Source organism: Musca domestica, unplaced genomic scaffold, assembly GCF_030504385.1.
Source record: "Musca domestica strain aabys unplaced genomic scaffold, Musca_domestica.polishedcontigs.V.1.1 3, whole genome shotgun sequence".
In the NCBI taxonomy this organism is placed as follows: domain Eukaryota; kingdom Metazoa; phylum Arthropoda; class Insecta; order Diptera; family Muscidae; genus Musca; species Musca domestica.
The window spans coordinates 17045720-17068093 of NW_026712299.1; the positions used below are offsets into that span (position 1 = coordinate 17045720).

The following is a 22374-nucleotide window of genomic DNA, read 5'->3' on the forward strand; positions in this document are numbered from 1 at the left end:
CGTACAGCACGTAAAATGTGAAAAAAGTTTCTTTCTATTTCCACTTCATGTTGGCGGTCTGTTTCTTTTTCCTCGTTTTCTTCTTTTTCACATTTAGAAAAAAAAACACAAGTCCTTCCTAAGCAAAAGTGGTGAGGACAAAAATACGAAAACATAAAACCATGCTAGACAATTGTACTTGAATTTTGTTATTTTAGAATATTCAAAAGATGCAAAGGCTGAATACCAACAAGAAGTAGGACGAGAGAGCGAGAGAAAAAAATATATGAAAAGAAACAACAACGACAACAGCAACAACAAGAACTCTTAAATAGAATTTGTTTTTAAAGAACTAAGTGGTTTTTAGCAATGTTTGTTTGAATTGTTTTTTTTTTTTTTTAGTTTCTACTTTGGCAAGGCTCCGACCATCCAACCCAACCAGCCAACCAACAAGTGAAGAAAAAAAGGACCACCCAACTGACTTGCCAACTAACTCATCACAGTTGCTTGTCACAAAGTTTAAAACAGTGGTCGTTTGTGTTTTGCGTGGTTTTTTCCTTTATTTATAATCTTAATTTAATAAATATAATTTTGTGGACTCAATTTTGTTGCTTAGAATGAAAGAGGAATACAAAAAAAAATCAGGAAGGAAGTATATTCAGCCATAATATAATAAAAGTTAGATTGGTATGGAGAGGAAAGACAGCTTCTCATTCTTCTTCAAAATAATGGCAGAAGATATTCTAAAAATTTGTTAAACATTTCTGAGATGTATGGAAGAAAGCGATTTTACAATATAATGATGTTTTGAGAGTGTGAACTTTTTTTGATGTTCTGTTATAGAGATATTATTTCCAAACCCTCCTGCTCAATATCTCTAAGAAAGGCAAGAAAATCCTGAAAATATTGTGTATGAACAGGTCTTCTTTCCAAATAAAATAAAGAAGACTTTATGGAGATCTTCTGTATTTATTACAAGTATATAATATAATTTTTTTGGACCGAGGACCTTAGTGGTCAAATGTCATGTAGATTGAAGACATTTTGACAGACAGGGGACGTTTAAAAGAACTCTTAGAAACATTTATTTTATTTCTTAGAAATATTTTCATCTCAACCGTAAGACATTGACATTTTCAAGAATATTTTCGCAATAAAAATTAGACATTTTTTGTGTGTGTTTTTTTAATATTTTATAATGAACCATAATGACACTAACCATGGATTTTTTAATCATAATTCCTCGAAACAAAACATAGAGTTTTCAATAATATTTTCCCGTGGGACTTCACAATATTAATCGTGGAATTGTTAAGAGTATTCTCTTATGGACTCTCTTATGGAAGGACACGAAACGTAGAATATTTTGGAATATTTTCCATAGACTATCGGACATTTGTCGTGGTATTATTTAAAATACTTTAAACAATATTTTTTTTTGAAAATATTTACACGACGTTAAACGTGGATTTTTCAAGTATACAGGATGAGATAAAAAAAACTGCAACGCCATCATTTTTAATTTTTATACCCTACACCACAGAGTGGTCAGGGTATTATGTCTTTGTGCATTTGTTTGTAACAGGCAAAAGGAAACGAGATAGACCCATAGTTCCTTTTGATGATCTGCATAGAATCACATTCTGAGTCGATTTATGCATGTCCGTCCGTCCGTCCGTCTGTCCATGTATTTTTGAAAAAAAAGTACAGTTCGCATTTATTTCCCTATCCAGATGAAATTTTTCACAAATCATTTGTTTGGCCCAAGGACGAACCCTATTGAAATTAGAGATAATCGGTCAACATTTAGATATAGCTCCCATATATATATCTTCGTCCGATTTGCCTTTTATTGTGCACCAAATGTGTAATATCAGTCCGAATAATATGGAATTTTGCACGTACGATCAGATTGGACCTGAAAATAAGTATGCCAAATTTGATCGAAATCGGTTCAGATATAGCTATAGCTCTCATATATATTGTCCATCCGATTTGTTATTTTTGTCCTCCGCAGGCGTAATATGCACTCTGTAACCACAATATTTGGGGAAATATATCAAATACAGCGCAGATATACATTTGCTAAATTTTATCGAGATCGGTTCAGATTTGGAAATAGCTCCCATGTATAACTTCGTCCGATTTACCTTTGATTGTGCACCAAACGTCTAAAATTGGATGAAATTTGGCACTTACGACCGAATTGAGTCTAGAAGCTAGTATGTCAAATTTGGTGAAGATCGGTCCAGATATAGCTATAGCTCCCATATATACTGTTGTCATATTTGTTACCCACAGCCGTAATATGCACTCCGTAACAACGATATGCAGGGAAATATATCAAATACAGCTCAGAAATATCTTTGCCAAATTTTATCGAGATCGGTTCGGATTTGGATATATATATATATATTTTTATCCGATTTCAGATTAATTGTGCACCAAGTGGGCAATACAAGTCCGAATTTAAAAGATACAAATGCTTCGGCATATTTAGTCCTTTGAACTTTAAATTATAATTATAATCATAGCGTGTATGATTGAATTCTCCTATAAAAACTTTTAATTGTTATGCGCATCTCTACTAAATTAGCAAAGTGGTGTAGGGTATCATAAAGTCGGCCCCGCCTGACTTGAAGACTTTCTTTACTGGTTTTTTTAATTTTTTATAAATGAAAGTAAAAAATGTTGGAAATAGCATCAAATTTTGGAATAAGTTTAGATTTGTTCGAATTGGTCACCTTTGGCACGAATTACGGCCTTCAAACGGCCAATGAAACCGTCACACGCTGCCCGAATGTTGCTCTGTGGTATTTTGGCCAATTCCCGGCGAAGCGCTTGCTTGAGGTGATCGTCACTTTGTTATTTTTTAGTGCCAAACTTGCTTTCCAAAATACTCCAGACACAAAAGTCCAACGGATTGCTATCAGGAGCCTCATTTTGTAACCATTCTTGGGTGACGCCTGCTGAGTGCGATGGTGCTGAGTCCTGTTGGAATGTCTAAGGTCTGCGGCGAAAATGTTTGCGTGTCCAAGGCTTTAATACACCACTTTCGGTCAAGCGAAGCAACTCTTCAGCACTTTTGAGTCTATTTTCTTTCTGTTGTGGTGTAAGTTCTTGCACTTTTAGGAATGTCAATGGTTTTACCCCGAGCTCATTTTTCAATATTTGCCAAATGGAATATTGCGATGTGTTCAGCTCACGAGTGGGGTTCGATCAAGTCGCTTCTTTACTTTTCGAACCATTTCTGCTGATGTTTCTGTTTTTTTTTTCGTCCTCTCTCTTGACGTCGGGCTACCAGTATCACGGCAACGAGCGATGGTACGTGACACACACGATTTATTCACATTTAAATGCTGGAGTGTTCTAACGATAGCCACTTATGGTTTTCCAGCCTAATGTGAAGAAATGACACTATCACGCTTTAATTTCATCACAAATAACTTTTTTTCTGGAAATTTCTCACCAAAATGTTGTTGTAGGCTTGTAAACAATATAATGAGCTGTCACTGGAATAATTTGATCAGCTGTCGGACGAGTGGCTTAGAAATGACAGCAGTCTGAAGAAGGTTGCAGTTTTTTTCATCTCACCCTGTACAAGTATTTTTTAATCAGGAGATCTTTACTGGTTTTCTATCGATAGCAGACCTTTTTATGATCGCCTATAGACAGATGATATTTTAAAGGTTTTTTTTTTTATGCAAGGATACTGTAGACACTAGACCTTGGAAAATACTTCCATGAGGGGGAAGACATTTTAAAGGTGTTCTATATAGTTTTGATTTTATACAGGTGTTATATAGACAGAAGACCATTAAAAGGTCCTTTAAAATGTTTTTTTTTTTACTACAGAGAACGCTTGGAAACTCTTTTGTGAACAGAGATCTTTCGAAAAGTCTTCTATAAGCTAAAGTGTTTATCTTCGTTCTTTAGAACATAATTATCGAACAACTTTATAATTTTTTTTTGGATGCGTAATTCTGTTATATTTAATGATAGTTTTAATAAAGACTAACATGTTCTTGCTACTTCATGATTATTTAAATATCAAATTGTAGAATTTAATCTCTATATCTTTACCCAATACCAAATATAGGACCATTCAGTACTTTTTGTATAATTAAAGCATACATTTCCAAAAAAATCTCCGCATATCTAGGCTACACATCAACATAATTCCAAATTTCATATTTCAAGCAGATATGGGAATATTTAGTTCTTTTCTGGCACTTGTAGTTTCCAAAACCACCCATTTATCACAAAGCTACCACCAACTGGGGCTCAAAAACAAAATTTCAAAATTTCAGCTTCATCCGTTCAACCTGAACCAAACTGTTCCGAATCAGGTACCATTTTAGAACTAAAAATATAGAATTATCCGCCAATTTTTGTAAGTCAAATCTCCGCAATGGATGTTAAAATGCTTAGTCTCTTTATTTATCTTTGCAAACGAATTTTATGTATCGGTCCTCCGAGATATAAACTATTTTGTGAACAGAGAATTTTCGAAAGATCTTCTATAATTATCGAACAACTTTCCTAAAATTTATATTTCATATTCTTTCCTTGTACCTTTTTACCACTGTCTATGCATTCGAACGAACATCCATCTATCAAATGGGTTCTATATGTCATAACATAGAACTGTCAACGTTGCTCTACATGACACCAACACACACAGGTGGCCAATTCACGCATGATTCACATCTGCTTCAACTACGTGGATTCTAAGTTTGACACTACAAAAAAAAAAAAAGCAATGAATATTCTTCATGTATGTATGAATGTATGTCGTACATTAACCTGTGCTACTTGTATTTAAAATTTACATACAATTTCACTAGTCTACAAAATGTTTTCATACCTTAGGCCACACTGTGACAAAGGGTATATGTTTTTGTGCCTTTATTTGTAACATTCGTAAGTGAACGAAATAGACCCATAAATCCATTTTTAATGATCTTCAAAGATTCATTTTCTGAATCGATTTATGGATATCCGTCCGTCTGTATATGCACTTTGTTGTAGACAAAGTACAGGTTGCATTTATTGTCCGAATGAGGGCAATTTCTACACAAATCATTTGTTTGGCCCAAAGATGAACCCAATTGAAATTTGTAAAATCTTGAAAGAATTCCGGTAAGTAATTTCGCAAAAATATAAAATTACCGAAAATAGGGAGGTGCCGTAGGTGGGGGATATACGGATACCTGGACCTGCATAAGCAATTTTCTGTCACAGGCTGTAATTTGAAACTATTCCTGTGAAAAAAAAGTCGCTAACATCATCAAAATACCGAATTTAGGGAGGTACCGGATGTTATACGGAGGTATATTGGATGTTATACGAAGTCGTGGATCTACATAGGTCATTTTCAATATCAACAATTAAGCAAAGGCTATGGTCGTGCGGGGCCGACCATGTGATACCCTACAACACTACAATATGTTAGAAGCCTCTTATGTTCAAATCTATTTTGGAAGATTTTGCTTTTGAAATTATGTCACGGAGCACTGTCCAGATATTACCCTTACCATTTTGACCAGGGATATTTGCCCAATGTTAACCTTTATCAACCTTGTTGTAAACTGCTAAATCAGGAAAATTTTTGTTGTTTGTCGTTGGTCCATTTCAACCCCTAAATATATTGCGGACATCTTTGAAACAATAGGTCTATCCCTTCTGAGCCTAGCCCAACCCTTGTAAAAATGTTCGTGAGGATCGGACGATATTTGCAATACTTATATAATATCCCCAACCTGTGTTGTAAAGTAAAAAAATATTACAAAATATACACTTCAATGTTATAGGTCAAACTGAAAAAATCGCATGCGATAGAAAATATGAGAATATAAAAAAATGTCTCAAAATACTACAAAATCTAAATTAACATCATTATTGGCATATTTTTCTGCGATTTTTTTTTGATTTTATACTTTTATGACAGAAGGGCATTCTGAATTGACAAAATTTGTCAAAATCGGTTCAGCCATTCCTGAGATATAAGCATTCTAACTAACATCCGCTTCCTTTGTAAATACACATTGCATATATTTCGCTATATATAACCTATATACTTACTATCGGCATCTACGTAACGGTCAGAATTGACCTGTTCGTCTATTTGTGATTTAGCCGGGATTAAAAATATTCGCGGTTTTATGGAAAATTTGACTTTTATGTTACACAAATGTTGTGGCCTATTTCACACACTAAATATTACCCGATGCCCATCAAATTGGAAGGCTTCTGCCCAGCCCTAAGCTCTAGCCCCATGCTAACTTACGCTTTGATTGGTCTATAATTGCGCCCTGTAGAGCAACTGCAAAATCAGGATTTTTGGTCCATTTCAACCTCTTAATATTATGCAATCATCCCCAAAAGAAATAGGGTTCTATTCTGACCCCAGCCCCACCTCCATTCTAAATTTCGTGAAGATCAGGCCATAATTGCGATCTTAGAGTGATTACAAATTAACATGGACAGACGAACAGACGGACGGACGGACATACATAGCTAGATCGACTCAGTTCGGCGAGATAGGAAGATCCATATATACTCTCCTATGTGGGAAACCAATATTTCGAGGTGTTACATAATTTTTGGCCCAATCAAACTTATAATACCCCCAACACAAAGTGGGAAGCTCGAGTGATTTCCACAGACGGACAGACAGACGGACGGTCGCTGCAGAATCGACATAAAATTTTATTTCAAATTTTATGAGGTCTAAAATTTAAATTTCAAGGTATTACAAACGGAATAACAAACATAAACCTCCATACTGTGTGTTGGGTATAGAAATAACTTTGTTAGCTAGTGTTACCACCATACCCATACAATTTCATTTGCAACATGTGTGACTACTAACAACGTTGATGCTTTGCGATGTTCATCGTAGTCAGAGCAACACAAAAATAAAATCTAACAGGCACACACACAAATATGCGCTCACACGCACACCGTCACGCATACAGAAGCATTAAAGCGGCAACGACAACGACAAGAAAGATAACCAAACATTCAACTTTGAATAATGATGAAAGAAAACTTCACAAAAAATATCATCGTATCAGTGGCAGTTTGTCATAATGTGAGACATTTTTATGAGGCTCCAACAACTGCTGCAGCAGCAACAACAACAACTGCTACAGCGGCAACATTTCATACATTAGCCATTCCCTTTTAGACGACTTTCTTTTACTCCACTCCACACACACACACACACTTTACCCAATTGCATGAAGTTAGTCGGAGAGTAGTATTTTCTTTTCTAAACAGATTCGGATAATAGCTTTGCTGCCTGCCCCCATTTGCTCTAGATTTAGGACCAATGCGTGCTCCAACAGAGGCGGCTTTTGCTTTTGGTCGTTCGTTCATTCACCCACCTTGCAATATTTGCGGACACATTCAAGTGAAGTTAACCTGCTTTCGTAGGTTCAACGAATATTACTGCATGGCTTTTCCTTGGCAAAGCTCGGTATCCACAACAACAACAAAGTGTCCTTTTATTACCTCATTCTTTGGAATTGCGAAGAGTACATGTCAGAAAGTGAAGAGCAGAAACAAATTGATTTCAGGGACACATGCAAAGCTAAGACAACATCAAGTTTTGTTTTCATTGCCTTTTGTTTTATTATTCTTCGAAGTGATAGGTCACGATGTTGTTGCTGTTGGACAATCTTTAGAAAGACAGATTTTGTTTGTGAGATATGAAATAGGGTCATGGGTTTAAAGAAAGTAAATAATTTCTAAAGATTTGTTTCACAGGAAATTTCAATGTGGGTCCATGTTCCGGGGTAGCGCCCATACAGGGTGAGATGAAAAAACTGCAACCAATTTCAGACTACTTTCATTAAGAAGCCACTCGTCTGATAGCTGTTGAAATTATTCCAGTGACAGCTCATCATATTGTTTACAAGCGTACAAAAGCATTTTGGTGAGAATTTTCCAGAAAAAAAGTTATTCGTGATCGAATTTAAGAGTGAAAGTGTGATTTCTTTATATTTGGCTGGAAAACCACAAGTGGCTATCGTTAGAGCACTCCAGCATTTAAATGTGAAAAAATCGTTTGTGTCTTGTAGCCCGACGTCAAGGAAGTGGACGAAAGAAAATAGCAGCATCAGCAGAAATGGTTTGAAAAGTAAAGAAGCGATTTTATCGAAACCCGCGACACAGTGGCCGAAAAATGCGTCGTGAGCTGAACATATCGCAATATTCCATTCGGCAAATATTGAAAAATGAGGTCGGGGTAAAGCCATTGAAATTCCAAAAAATGCGAGAACTTATACCGCAACAGAAAGAAAATAGACTCAAAAGAGCTAAAAAGTTGCTTCGCTTGGCTGAAAGTGGTGAACTGCCGAATTTGGTTTTCTTCGACGCGAAAACATTCGTTGTCCAGCAGTTTGTAAACAAACAAAATGATCGTGTTTACTTGCCAAAGGGGTCAGTGAAAATGTTGGCCACCAGAACTCAAGCGCCGGCCATGGTGATTATGTGGGCCGCCATAACAGCCGATTGTCGCTCTCCGCTCGTATTAATCGACCGTGACATCAGAATAAATGCCGAATATTATCGCGAAAATATTCTGGAGGGTTTATTAAAGCCTTCTGCATGCAAAAATTTTGGCCGCAGACCTTGGACATTCCAACAGGACTCAGCACCATCGCACTCAGCACGAGCAATGGCCACCAAAATCTCCGGATACCAATCCGTTGGACTATTGTGTCTGGACTATTTTGGAAAGCAAGGTTGGTACTAAAAAATACCAAAGTGTCGATTACCTTAAGCAAGCGCTTCACCGGGAATGGGCCAAAATTTCGCAGAGCAACATTCGGGCAGTGTGTGACGGTTTCGGTGGCCTTTGAAGGCCATAATTCGTGCCAAAGATGACCAATTCGAACAAATCTAAACTTATTCTAAAATTTGATGATATTTCCGATATTTCTTGCTTTCATTCAATAAAAATTTTTATCTCACCCTGTATATATAATTTTTTTGCGGGAGCTCTACTAAATACCCATAGTGGTATAGGTATCATATAGTCAGCCCCACCGGACTTTTGACCTTTCCTTACTGGTTTTATTTGCAGTACTGCTGTAGACACTAAATACCTCAAATGAATCTTCAACGAAAATTTCCAAAAGTGTGAAAGAGGGGGGAACTTGCCTCTTTTATTTGGTTTAATTTTCGATGTAAACTTTCAAAACGCCGATACACGTTTTTATACCCTACACCACATAGTGGTAAGGGTATTATATCTTTGTGCATTTATTTGTAACATGGAGAAGGAAGCGAGATAAACTCATAGTTACTTTTGAGTATCTCCATAGAATCACTTTCTGAGTTGTTTTATGCAAGTCAGTCCGTCTGTCCGTCCGTCCGTCTGTCCGTCCGTCTGTCCGTCCGTCCGTCTGTCCATGTATTCTTGTGAACAAAATGCAGGTCGCATTTATTATCCGATTGAGATGAAATTTTGCACAAATCATTTGTTTGGCCCAAGGACAAACCCTATTGAAATTGGAGATAATTGGTAAAAATTTAGATATAGCTCCCATATATATATTTTGTCCGATTTGCCTTTTATTGTGCACCAAACGTGTAATATCAGCCCGAATAGTATAGAATTTTGCACATACAACAAATTAGACCTGAAAATAAGTATGCCAAATTTGATCGAAATCGGTTCAGATATAGGTATAGCTCCCATATATATTGTTCATCCGATTTGTTATTTTTGTCCTCCGCAGCCGTAATATGTACTCTGTAACAACAATATTTGGGGAAATATATTAAATGAAGCTCAGAAATATCTTTGCTAAATTTTATCGAGATCGGTTCAGATTTGGATATAGCTCCCATATATAACTTCGTCCGATTTTCCTTTTATTGTGCACCAAACGTCTAATATTTGTCCAAATGGGATGGAATTTGACACTTACGACCGAATTTAGTATGCCAAATTTGGTGAAGATCGGTTCAGATATAGCTAAAGCTCCAATATATATTGTTCATCCGATTTGTTATATTTGTTACCCACAGCCGTAATATGCACTCCGTAACAACAATATTTGGAGAAATATATCAAATACAGCTCAGAAATATCTTTGCCAAATTTTATCGAGATCGGTTCATATTTGGATATAGCTCCCATATATATCTTTATCTGATTTCAAACTAATTTTGCACCAAATGGACAATACAAGTCCGAATTAAAAAGATATAAATGCTTCGGTATATTTAGTCCTTTGAACTTTAAGTAATAATTATAATCATAACGTGTATGATTAAATTCTCCCATAAAAACTTTTAATTGTTATGTGGAGCTCTACTAAATTAGCAAAGTGGTGTAGGGTATCATAAAGTCGGCCCCGCCCGACTTTAGTACATTCTTTACTGGTTTTCTTTTATTTTTTGTGTTGCGTAGTAATATTGAACTGTCTGATCACAGATAAGGAGTGACCAAATTTTGAATAAACCTGTAATTTCACATGGAATTACCGTTGCATCTCTTTGTCAGACGGAGAGTCCTTCTGACGCTACCATAGACCGAAGTAACTCTTATACCTAATGACTTGAAATAGGTAAAAAATTTGCCTCTTGTTGATTGATTAAAATATGCCGAAAGTTGTTGAAATCCTTAAAATGAGGGGGTACCCTTATATGGGGGCTATACCACAATGTATGGACATATAGTAACTGTTTTTTTCCAGGGAGGTTAGGAACCCGTAATAACTTTCAAATAATTTGCAGACAGTTCCGTAGAAAAATGTTTCCCAAGTCGTCGAAATGCTTAAAATGAGGAGGCACCGTTATGTGGTGGTATACGAAACATTCCTTGGGAAGTTAGCGTGATTACGACATTCGGACAGACATCGACTAAGAATTTTATGCTGATCATTTATAAACATACTTTGTTGGGTCTAAAATTATTACCTCGATGAGTTACCCTCCATATAATGATGGATGGTATAAAAATAAGTTGATAAACGTTTGTTCCATTTTTGGTATCAAACGATTTTCCAACTCCATTTAAACGCTGTCTGCACAGGAATAGGAACTTGAGATTAGAATTAGCTTCCAATTTTATACGGCAACACATAAATGCAACTCTTTGTCGTCTCCATGCATTAACAACTGTATGCGGGCGTTAGATTTTACCATATGTTTGTATGTGTGTGCCTCTGCCGCATTCCAAAGCACAATTTTATGCAAAAACGCAATCTCATTTTCCTTCACACATCAGTTTCAAATCGAAACAGGACAATGAATCAAGCCAATCTCATTCATTATGCAGATACAAGTGTGTGGTTGGAATTCTCAACAGATTGCCACTGCTAAGTGTATGTGTGTATCTACCGTGTATCTATTTATAAATGCAACTATTAGAGACATTAAAATGACAATTCCCACACACATACATATGCACATAACAAATGCAACTGTGTCAGAGTGTTTAATTGTTCAGCAGCTTCTGGGAATGCAGCAGAAGTTTAAAATTTTAAAATAGCTGACATTTTTATTTATAGAATTTTATTGCACTCATCTCTCTGTTCTCTTAGCGTGAAAAAAAGACTCTTCATTTTGCGTGTGAGGTATGTTAATTTTGGGACTGTTTTTTTTCTAGAAATCTGTTTAGACAGGTTATTTTTCATAAAGAGATATAAATAGTCATTTTTTTAAGAGCTATGTAAAAGTAAAAACAAACAAAAAATTAACAATCATAAAATCTTTATTTGTATTGATTTTATGCAAATATTGACGGGTAATGCGCCTCAATTGGTCCAAACTCTTTTCAACATTTCGACTGGTATTTTACCAATAAATGCTTAATTTTTGTCTGAATATATCAATTGAAACGGGTTCGTATGTGTATAGACACGAGCTTTAATATGGCCCCGCAAATATATACCCCAGAAAATGTGAAATATGGCACCGTCTTGTTGAAACCACATGTCATGTAAGTCAGGTATTTAATGTTGGGCTAAATAATATGGATATCACCTCACGGTAGCGCACGATCTTTGCCCAGACCGCCTCAAATTTCGATTTTTCCTGGATGCATCGTTAGCCTTTACAATGCTTCCTGCTGATTTTCACTCCAAAATTGTCTATTTTGCTTAATTACGGAACATCTAAAATCAACTAAAAGTTTACGAAAAGTACTAAAATATACTAAACATTTAATACTTTATTACTGGTTTTTAATACTTTGTATTGAACAAACGGAGTGAGCTATAATTCTGAAATATGAAATGAGAGTCACAGATGGGGTGGAGGATAGATGCACCAAAGGGTTTTTGGAAAATCGAACTTTAAGGTAACGAAAGGTTCCAAAATGGTACTAAACTTCTAAAATGACACTATTTGGTGTTATGTGAAAGGATAAAACTAAAAACTTGGAATTTGGTATGAGAATCAAGATTGAAAACTGAGTTTAATATTTAAAGATGGGTTTGAAAATGTGTAGAAAGTGTGTTATCTTTACAAAATGGTACTAAATTTGGAACAAGTTGGTGTTGGATGAACGGATGAAGCTGGAATTGGAAATTTTTGTATTGGGGTCCCTGTTGGTAGTAGGTTTGTGATAAAGAGGTGATTTTGAAAAGTACTCGAAAGTACTAAATAGTACTATATTTGGTGCAATTCCGTATTGAGTGTACAGATAGTGCTAAAAAAATTAAAATTTGGTATAAGATTCGAGACTGTGAAATATGTTTAATATATGACGGTGGTTTTGGAAATGAGGCACCAAAAGTACTAAATAGTACTATATTTGATATAATATGGTATTAGGTGAACTGCTGAGACTGGAATTTTAAATTTTGTATTAGGTCCCTGTTGACGGTAGGTTTGTAATAATGAGGTTGCTTTGGAACTATGTACTGCAAGTGCGCGAAAGGTACTAAATAGTATTCTATTTGGTATTAGGTGCATTCAATTTGAAATATGGTATTAGAGATGGTTTCGGAAATGTGTACTACAATTGTACGAAAATTACTAAATTGTACTAAGATTGATATTGGGCGAAGGAATAGGCCTGGAATCCTCTAATGTACTATTGAGGTCTCTGTTGATATCCGGAATTAAGATATGGTGGTGTTTTTGACAATGTGTACCATAATTGTACCAAAAGAATTAATTGGTACTAAATTTGGTTTTGGGTAAAGGAAAAGAGCCGAAACCGTAAGATTTTATATTGAGATTACTGTTGGTGTGTAGGATAGGGATATGGAACGGTTTTGGAAAAGTGTACCACAACTGTTCGTAAAGCACTAAATGAAACTATATTTGCTATTGAGTGAATGTATAGAGCTGAAATCCTGAAATTTGACATTTAGGTCTCTGTTGGTATCTAGTGTTGAGATCTGTTGCTTGTTTTGCAAATGCGTAATATAATTGTTCGAAAAGTACTAAATGTTACTGAATTTATTACTGGGTGAAGAGATAGTGGTTGAAATCTGAAATTATGTGTTTGGGTCGCTGTTCATGTGCAGCTTGGTGGTTTTGAAAATGTGTACTATTGTTGTATGTTGGAGGGATAGGGCTTTATGATCCTTTTGGTTATTAAAAATATTGACCCTTTGTGGGGGATGTACCAGAAAGAATGGCCCGATCCCTACCATATTTGTAACAGAGCTTGTGTGTTTATGGAAATATTAAGATGTGCCAAGTCCGAATGGAATCGGATGTTAATTTGTGGGGAAGGTACCAGAAGGAGTGGACTGATACTACCCATCATCACACCAGATCTTGGATTAATAAAATTATTGTGTTGTGTGAAATTTGAAGACAATTGGGCTCTTATGTCTCATTTTATAAGAGTTATAATTATTCAAAATTTTGATCCTTTGTGGCTAAGGAACTTGATGGAGGGGAGCGATATTGTCCATTTTTGCACCTGACCTAGCACTAATACAAATAATAAAATACTCCGTTCGGGAGTTATCGTTTCGGACGGACGGACATCGCTAGATCGGCTCCATTTGTCCTGAACGGATGAGGCACATTTTGGCCGTATCCAATGATATGTATACTCCATGTAGCCATATGGCTGAGGGTATAAAAATGTTGTCTAACTGCAAAATTTGTAATAAAAGGCCTAAGATGACCTTCTGGAACGATTTTAATATTTTAAATTGGGCTTTTCGCTGACGAAGTAGCTAAGGGAGTAACCCATTGGTTGGAAACTTGAGGTTTCCACTGGGTCCAGCGTAAATATGCAATATGTCTTCCCACCCCATATGATACCTCATTCGCAAGTAGACACGTTTGCAAAAAGTCAAATATTCCATGAAAATCTAAGGAAGCATCCGAATTGACATTTCTTAGTATTTTTGTCTCAATATGTTAATTGAAACGGGTTCGTATGTGTATTTTTCCTGGATGCATTGTTAGCCTTTACAATGCTTCCTGCTGATTTTCACTCCAAAATAGTCTATTTTGCTTAATTACGGAACATCTAAAATCAACTAAAAGTTTACGAAAAGTACTAAAATGAGTGGAGGATAGAAGCACCAAAGGGTTTTTGGAAAATCGAACTTTAAGGTAACGAAAGGTTCCAAAATGGTACTAAACTTCTAAAATGACACTATTTGGTGTTATGTGAAAGGATAAAACTAAAAACTTGGAATTTGGTATGAGAATCAAGATTGAAAACTGAGTTTAATATTTAAAGATGGGTTTGAAAATGTGTAGAAAGTGTGTTATCTTTACAAAATGGTACTAAATTTGGAACAAGTTGGTGTTGGATGAACGGATGAAGCTGGAATTGGAAATTTTTGTATTGGGGTCCCTGTTGGTAGTAGGTTTGTGATAAAGAGGTGATTTTGAAAAGTACTCGAAAGTACTAAATAGTACTATATTTGGTGCAATTCCGTATTGAGTGTACAGATAGTGCTAAAAAAATTAAAATTTGGTATAAGATTCGAGACTGTGAAATATTTTTAATATATGACGGTGGTTTTGGAAATGAGACACCAAAAGTACTAAATAGTACTATATTTGATATAATTTGGTATTAGGTGAACTGCTTAGGCTGGAATTTTAAATTTTGTATTAGGTCCCTGTTGACGGTAGGTTTGTAATAATGAGGTTGCTTTGGCACTATGTACTGCAAGTGCGCGAAAGGTACTAAATAGTATTCTATTTGGTATTAGGTGCATTCAATTTGAAATATGGTATTAGAGATGGTTTCGGAAATGTGTACTACAATTGTACGAAAATTACTAAATTGTACTCAGATTGATATTGTACGAAGGGATAGGGCTGGAATCCTCAAATATACTATTGAGGTCTCTATTGATAACCGGAATTGAGATATGGTGGTGATTTTGACAATATGTACCATAATTGTACCAAAAGAACTAATTGGTACTAAATTTGGTATTGCGTAAAGGAAAAGAGCTGAAACCGTAAGATTTTATATTGAGATAACTGTTGGTGTGTAGAATTGAGATATGGAACGGTTTTGGAAATGTGTACTATAATTGTTCGTAAAGCACTAAATGGAACTATATTTGTTATTGAGTGAATGTATAGAGCTGGAATCCTGAAATTTGACATTTAGGTCTCTGTTGGTATCTAGTGTTGAGATTTGTTGCTTGTTTTGCAAATGCGTAATATAATTGTTCGAAAAGTACTAAATGTTACTGAATTTATTACTGGGTGAAGAGATAGTGGTTGAAATCTGAAATTCTGTGTTTGGGTCGCTGTTCATGTGCAGCTTGGCAATATGGAGGTGGTTTTGAAAATGTGTACTATTGTTGTATGTTGGAGGGATAGGGCTTTATGATCCTTTTGGTTATTAAAAATATTGACCCTTTGTGGGGGATGTACCAGAAAGAATGGCCCGATCCCTACCATATTTGTAACAGAGCTTGTGTGTTTATGGAAATATTAAGATGTGCCAAGTCCGAATGTAATCGGATGTTAATTTGTGGGGAAGGTACCAGAAGGAGTGGACTGATACTACCCATCATCACACCAGATCTTGGATTAATAAAATTATTGTGTTGTGTGAAATTTGAAGACAATTGGGCTCTTATGTCTCATTTTATAAGAGTTATAATTATTCAAAATTTTGATCCTTTGTGGCTAAGGAACTTGATGGAGGGGAGCGATATTGTCCATTTTTGCACCTGACCTAGCACTAATACAAATAATAAAATACTCCGTTCGGGAGTTATCGTTTCGGACGGACGGACATCGCTAGATCGACTCCATTTGTCCTGAGCGGATGAGGCACATTTTGGCCGTATCCAATGATATGTATACTCCATGTAGCCATATGGCTGAGGGTATAAAAATGTTGTCTAACTGCAAAATTTGTAATAAAAGGCCTAAGAAGACCTTCTGGAACGATTTTAATATTTTAAATTGGGCTTTTCGCTGACGAAGTAGCTAAGGGAGTAACCCATTGGTTGGAAACTTGAGGTTTCCACTGGGTCCAGCGTAAATATGCAATATGTCTGCCCACCCCATATGATACCTCATTCGCAAGTAGACACGTTTGCTAAAAGTCAAATATTCCATGAAAATCTAAGGAAGCATCTGAATTGACATTTCTTAGTATTTGTTTTGGACTGAGATCAGAAATCAGACATCGATAACTTATGTGCCCCTCAAAAAATTCCATATTCTGAATAATCGTAATATACAAAAAAGTCAAAATTTTAATGAATTACTTATTTAACAATCCGGGTTCAGATTGTTATGTCATAAGGAATCATAAACCCCCATAAGCCATCCCAATATCTCTCCAATCAGATTTGGGACAAATTATACATAAAACATTCAATTTTCTTCAATAATTTCAAAATGTTCACTTGTACGCCCAACTGACGTTAGCTCAATATATATGTACACATCCTTTTCAGATTGTATGCTTATATGGATTCTCACAAACACATATGAATGTAAGTTTGTGTGAATATATTTGTTAATGTCATTGGGATCTGTGTTCACTTTTACACTTTTGTTCAGATTTTAATTAATGTTATGTTATGGCATTCGGCAAGTTAATGCTGTTGGTTTCATATCGGAAACTGAAAGTATCCAATACACAGATAGTTTCACACTTCTGCAGACATATTCAGTTACACAATGCACAAAAACATACTCACACACATATACGTATATGAGCCGTGTTCAGTTGACCTCTCTCTCTCTCTCTCTTTGACATGGAAATGAGTGTAAGTTTTTACACTTATGATGCTAATTTGAAGCAATTGCATCCTGGAAGCCATATCCTCTTACAGTAGATACCATCATCATTTCATTGGTATCATCATTTGAGCTGGTCGTCTGCCTGACTGGACGACCAGAGAAATGTTCACAAATAGTTTTATGAATGACTATGACAATGATGTTTGTAGCAAGCGAAAGACAGAACTCATTCCTATTTGTGTTGCTCTGCCCCTCTGCATTGCCTTTCTATGTTCTCTTCATCGCTGGCCCCAAAAATATCCAGAACACACCACACAACGACTAACAATTTGCATTTTAATTAAAACTTTTCCTATGGTTATGACCATTACCGTCCAGCCTGATGAGAATGGGTTTTGCTTTGGAATTTTCACAAATTCTAATTTAGATAAATGTGTTTTCAAAAGTATTTTTGGTTTGTTGGTTCTGGTGTTGCTGCATTTTTGCAGATTTTCAAGGAGCTAATTATGAGATATGGATGTCATTTACAGATATTAACAAAGGAGGTTGTGTGTGTCTGATGTAAGGCCACTTTTAAGATATAAATTAATTGATAGGCTTCATTTTGACATTTGTTTAGATATTTTGTAAATTTATGGGCTATGAATCGTTGTAATCATTGTTATCTTATTACGGTTAATTAATGTGAGCTTATATTAAACAATGTTTATAATTTGCCTTAAAATATGAGTTAAAGGGGGTTAAATGATAACGAAACTTACCACTATGTATACAAGAGTATCATCCAAATCGGTCCCGATTTATCAGCTGTAAGACAAGAAAGGAAAATGTTAATCCATAAGCATAGAAAGCAGAATAATAAAAATAATGAATTTTCAATTTGTGGCAGATATTTTGATATTGAATGTAATACATGGTCAACTTTCCACAGAGAAAAATAAAATCAAAAATCAAGATTTATTCCTGGCCTTTTTTTGATTGAGTGATGGTAAGAAATATTTCCTTTCCCACATTCACCCTTGTTATACCATCCACCATAAGAGGGTGGTGCTACTTCGAAAAATACAGACAATTTTATGCAGACTTCAACTTTTGGCATATAATTACTGGATCAATTAATTACCGTCAAGATTTAACGGTATGTCCTGATTTTTTAGATCATAGTATATACAGGGGGTTTTTATGAGTTTTTTATACCCTCAGTCATATGCCATTTGATACGGCCGAAACGTGCCTCATCGACGTAATGATTTTAGATCCCAGGTATCTTTGGACCAAATCCGTTTTAAGACTTCCGTCCGTCTGACTAGTGAGCATGATAACTCTCGAATGGATTGACCCAAAATTGGTACATCGTAATTTTATTGCCGAACTTATATCGATTTCGGAGAAGGGCAATATCGGTCCTCTTTTTCTGGTACCTCCTTTACAAAATGTCAACATTTTCAAAAAAATAATTTACTGCACACAAAGAGAAAGGATAATCCGATTTTGTTCCAACTTTGTAAATCATAATATTTGCATTAGCGCTAGGTCTGGTTCAAAAATGCACAATATCGGTTCACTCCATGAAGTACATCCCTAATAAAGGCTCAAAATTGTGAATATCCATGAAGCTCATAAAACGCGATTCCATTTTTCAATATTTTCATCAGCTCAAGATCTGTTAAAAAGATGGTAGAGATCGGACCAGTCCTTCTGGAACCTTCCCACAAAGGGTTAAAATTTTGAATAACCAAAACAATTATAAAATCTCATAAAACGCGAAATTAACATCCGATTTCATTCAAAATAGGTACATCTCAATATTTCTATCAACACAAAATGTGTCATAAAGATCGTACAGATCCGACCATTTCTTCTGGTACCCTGGTACCCATTTCTTCTGAAGTTCAAGATTTTGAATAACCAAAATAATTATAAAATCTAAAATTAGCATCCGATTCTTTTCAAAATTCACATATCCCATTATTTCTACAAAACACAAGATCATCGCCAAGATGGGATATAAACAAAATGTTCGATTTTCTTGTAATTTTGCTAATACCAAAAGTTTTATCTTTACAAGACGAAGTATGAAAATGGGATACTTCTGTTGACTATATCTTGTACATCACGTACATTTTAGCATTTTCTAAAAATTATCGCATGTCTCATATAAAGTGAAAGAAGTCCAAATCTGGCATGTCGCAATATTTATATCATATTAATTTAGGTCCGATATGAAATGGACAATATTGGCCCATTTCTTCGGAACGTACTCCATATTTTAATCAGCTCAAGATCTGTTATAAAGATGGTAGAGATCGGACCAGACCTTCTGGAACCTTCCCACAAAGCGTTAAAGTTTTGAATAACCAAAACAATTATAAAATCTCATAAAACGCAAAACTAACATCCGATTTCATTCAAAATTGGTACATCTCAATATTTCTATCAACACAAAATATGTCACAAAGATCGTACAGATACGACCAATTCTTCTGGTACACTGGTACCCATTTCTTCTGGAGTTCAAGATTTTGAATAACCAAAATAATTATAAAATCTAAAATTAGCATCCGATTCTCTTCAAAATTCACATATCCCATTATTTCTACAAAATACAAGATCATCTGCCAAGATGGGATATATCGATGCACTTCTTCTGGTAGCTCCCCACAAAATGTTGAAAAACAAAACGCTCATAAAACGCGAAGTATTCCAAATCTCTTTAAATTTCACACTTACAAACATTTTTGCTAAGACAAGATCTGTTGTGGTATATATCATAACTGCGAACTCCACAATTTTCAATTATTTTATCTGTAATAATTTGCGAAACAAGTCAGCGATTCTTTACAAGTTGCTATATTTTAAAATTTCTCTCAACCAGAAACCAGAGATGAATATAGAATTTATCTAAATTTACGATTTTGCATAAAATTGGATATAAATGTTCGAATTTCTTGTAATTTTGCTAATACCAAAATTTTTATCTGTACAAGACGAAGTATGAAAAAGGAACACTTCTTTCGACTATATCTGGTACATCACGTACATTTTAACATTTTCTCAAAATTATCGCATGTCTCATATAAAGTGAAAGAAGTCCAAATCTGGCATGTTGCAATATTTATATCATATTAATTTAGGTCAGATATGAAATGGGCAATATTGGCCCATTTCTTCGGAACGTACTCCATAGAGGGTCAACAATTTGAATAATATACTCTGAAAATAATACTTTTTAACTTGGTTTTTATTTATTTTAGTTTTTATGACTTTCTTTGTTGTCTGACAGCTGTTTTGACCGTTTAACGTGGCGTCTCTACTCGGTATTGTTTGGCAAATCGTCATGAATAGGTTAACTCTAGAGCAACGCTTCCAAATCGTAAAAATGTATTTTGAAAACAAACAAGAATCAGGATCAATGAATTTTTGTTGCCAAAACTTCAAGATATGGATGTTAACGAAATGTTGTTTGCCACTTGTCATACTGTGGGCGATGCAATGGACATATTTAAAGAACATTATTTGGTGAAATGGACCGATGACTTTGACACTCGGTTATGTTTGATGGGGATACCTAGAGTCTTTGGTTTACTTGGACACCAGCAACGATTGACGCTTTGGAAACCAGTATTCAACGTGTCATTGCTAAAATTAGCCCTCAAATCTTTGAAAAGGTGGTCGAAAATTTGACCTCCAGAATGACATTTGCACAAAATAGTCGTGGTGGCTATATGCCCGACAAGAAATGATCACCCAATTAACCATTTTTTGTCATTTCATGTGTTTTATTTTAATTTAAAATCAGCAAGCTCTTAAGAAAATATCCATCAAAATGTTTATACCATCAGCCTTATAGTTATAGAGGATATATATTTCTTTTGAAATATTATCGCAATATTTCAACCAATCTTATATTATTGGTAGTTGGATATTGTCTTGCATGGTTGTGAGAGATATAGATCCAATCCTTTTGGAACCTTCCCAACTAACAACTAACGTGATTATTTCAAAAACATAACGAAACTAATAATATATTTGATTAAATTTTTGTATCAGATTTAGATCTGGTGCGGTAATATCGGTACTACTACTTCTCTCAGCTGTATCACAAAATGTAAACATTTATTATTATTATTATATTATTATTATTATTATTATTATTATTATTATTATTATTATTATTATTATTATTATTATTATTATTATTATTATTATTATTATTATTATTATTATTATTATTATTATTATTATTATTTATGTCTGTTATAAAATAAGTAATAGTTCCCCCATGTTCTTCAAATTTTGCGCATTGTAAATATTAGATCGAGTGTGACGATGACTTGTTCTAATTAACTTGTTATTATCTTTTATACTAATAAATTATTTTTTCTTTCAGCTCGGATAACAATCTCCATTGCAACATAAATCGATGTAATATCAATTGTAATTAGGTAAGTAAAACATTATTATTATAAAGAATTATAATAAATATTTCCGATCTCACATCTGTATGAATATGTTAATTCATCATTGAACAAAAAGTAACAAAATTCAAATGTAATAACACTACAGTCAAAGCAAGTTAAAAACGCCATGCCGGACATTAAATAACCTCCACCACTTAGAAAGAATATCCAATATTTCAAAAAAAGAAAACACCGTTTAAAAATCCTGCTAAAATCATAAAAATACCGAATAGTGGGAATTACCGTTATACACGTATATGCAATCTTTGTCATAGGCCATTACGATACAAATACGAACCTTGAAACAATTCCGGTGAATACTGTCGCTAAAATCATAAATATAGGGAGGAACCCTTATATGGTGGCAATTTTCGTTTACAGGCTGTAGCACCCATTATGAACTTACAATATGATATTTGAAACAATTCGGGTAGATAATGTCCATAAAATCATCACAATGCCGAATATACGAAAGTTTAGGAAATTCGAAAATTAGGAAATTCGAGTTAAAATAGTGACTTAAACATTCAAAATACCTCAAACCTGTCGGGCTATACCAAAACGTGGACCCATATAGCCCATTCTCAGTACCAAAAGTTCTGCAAATCTAACACACATCTGTTTAAAATTGTATCGACCTACATCATATCGTTCGGAAGCTAGAGGAATTTCCACAGACGGACAGACATTCAGACAGTGGAAAATCCCTAAATACTTTCTGGAGTATAAAAAATATATTTCGAGGTGTTACAAACGGAATAACAAA

General features: G+C 34.8%; 1 protein-coding gene across 4 annotated transcripts in view; it reads right to left on the minus strand.

Moving 5' to 3' along the window:
• Positions 1-22374, minus strand: part of LOC101895957 (protein eyes shut) — a 345750-nt gene that overhangs the window by 275960 nt on the left and 47416 nt on the right. For all 4 annotated transcript variants that reach the window (XR_009342571.1, XM_059124731.1, XM_059124732.1 and 1 more), the window contains one exon: positions 17910-17955. The gene's annotated coding sequence lies outside the window, so the exon portion shown is untranslated. The remainder of the gene's footprint in view (positions 1-17909; positions 17956-22374) is intronic.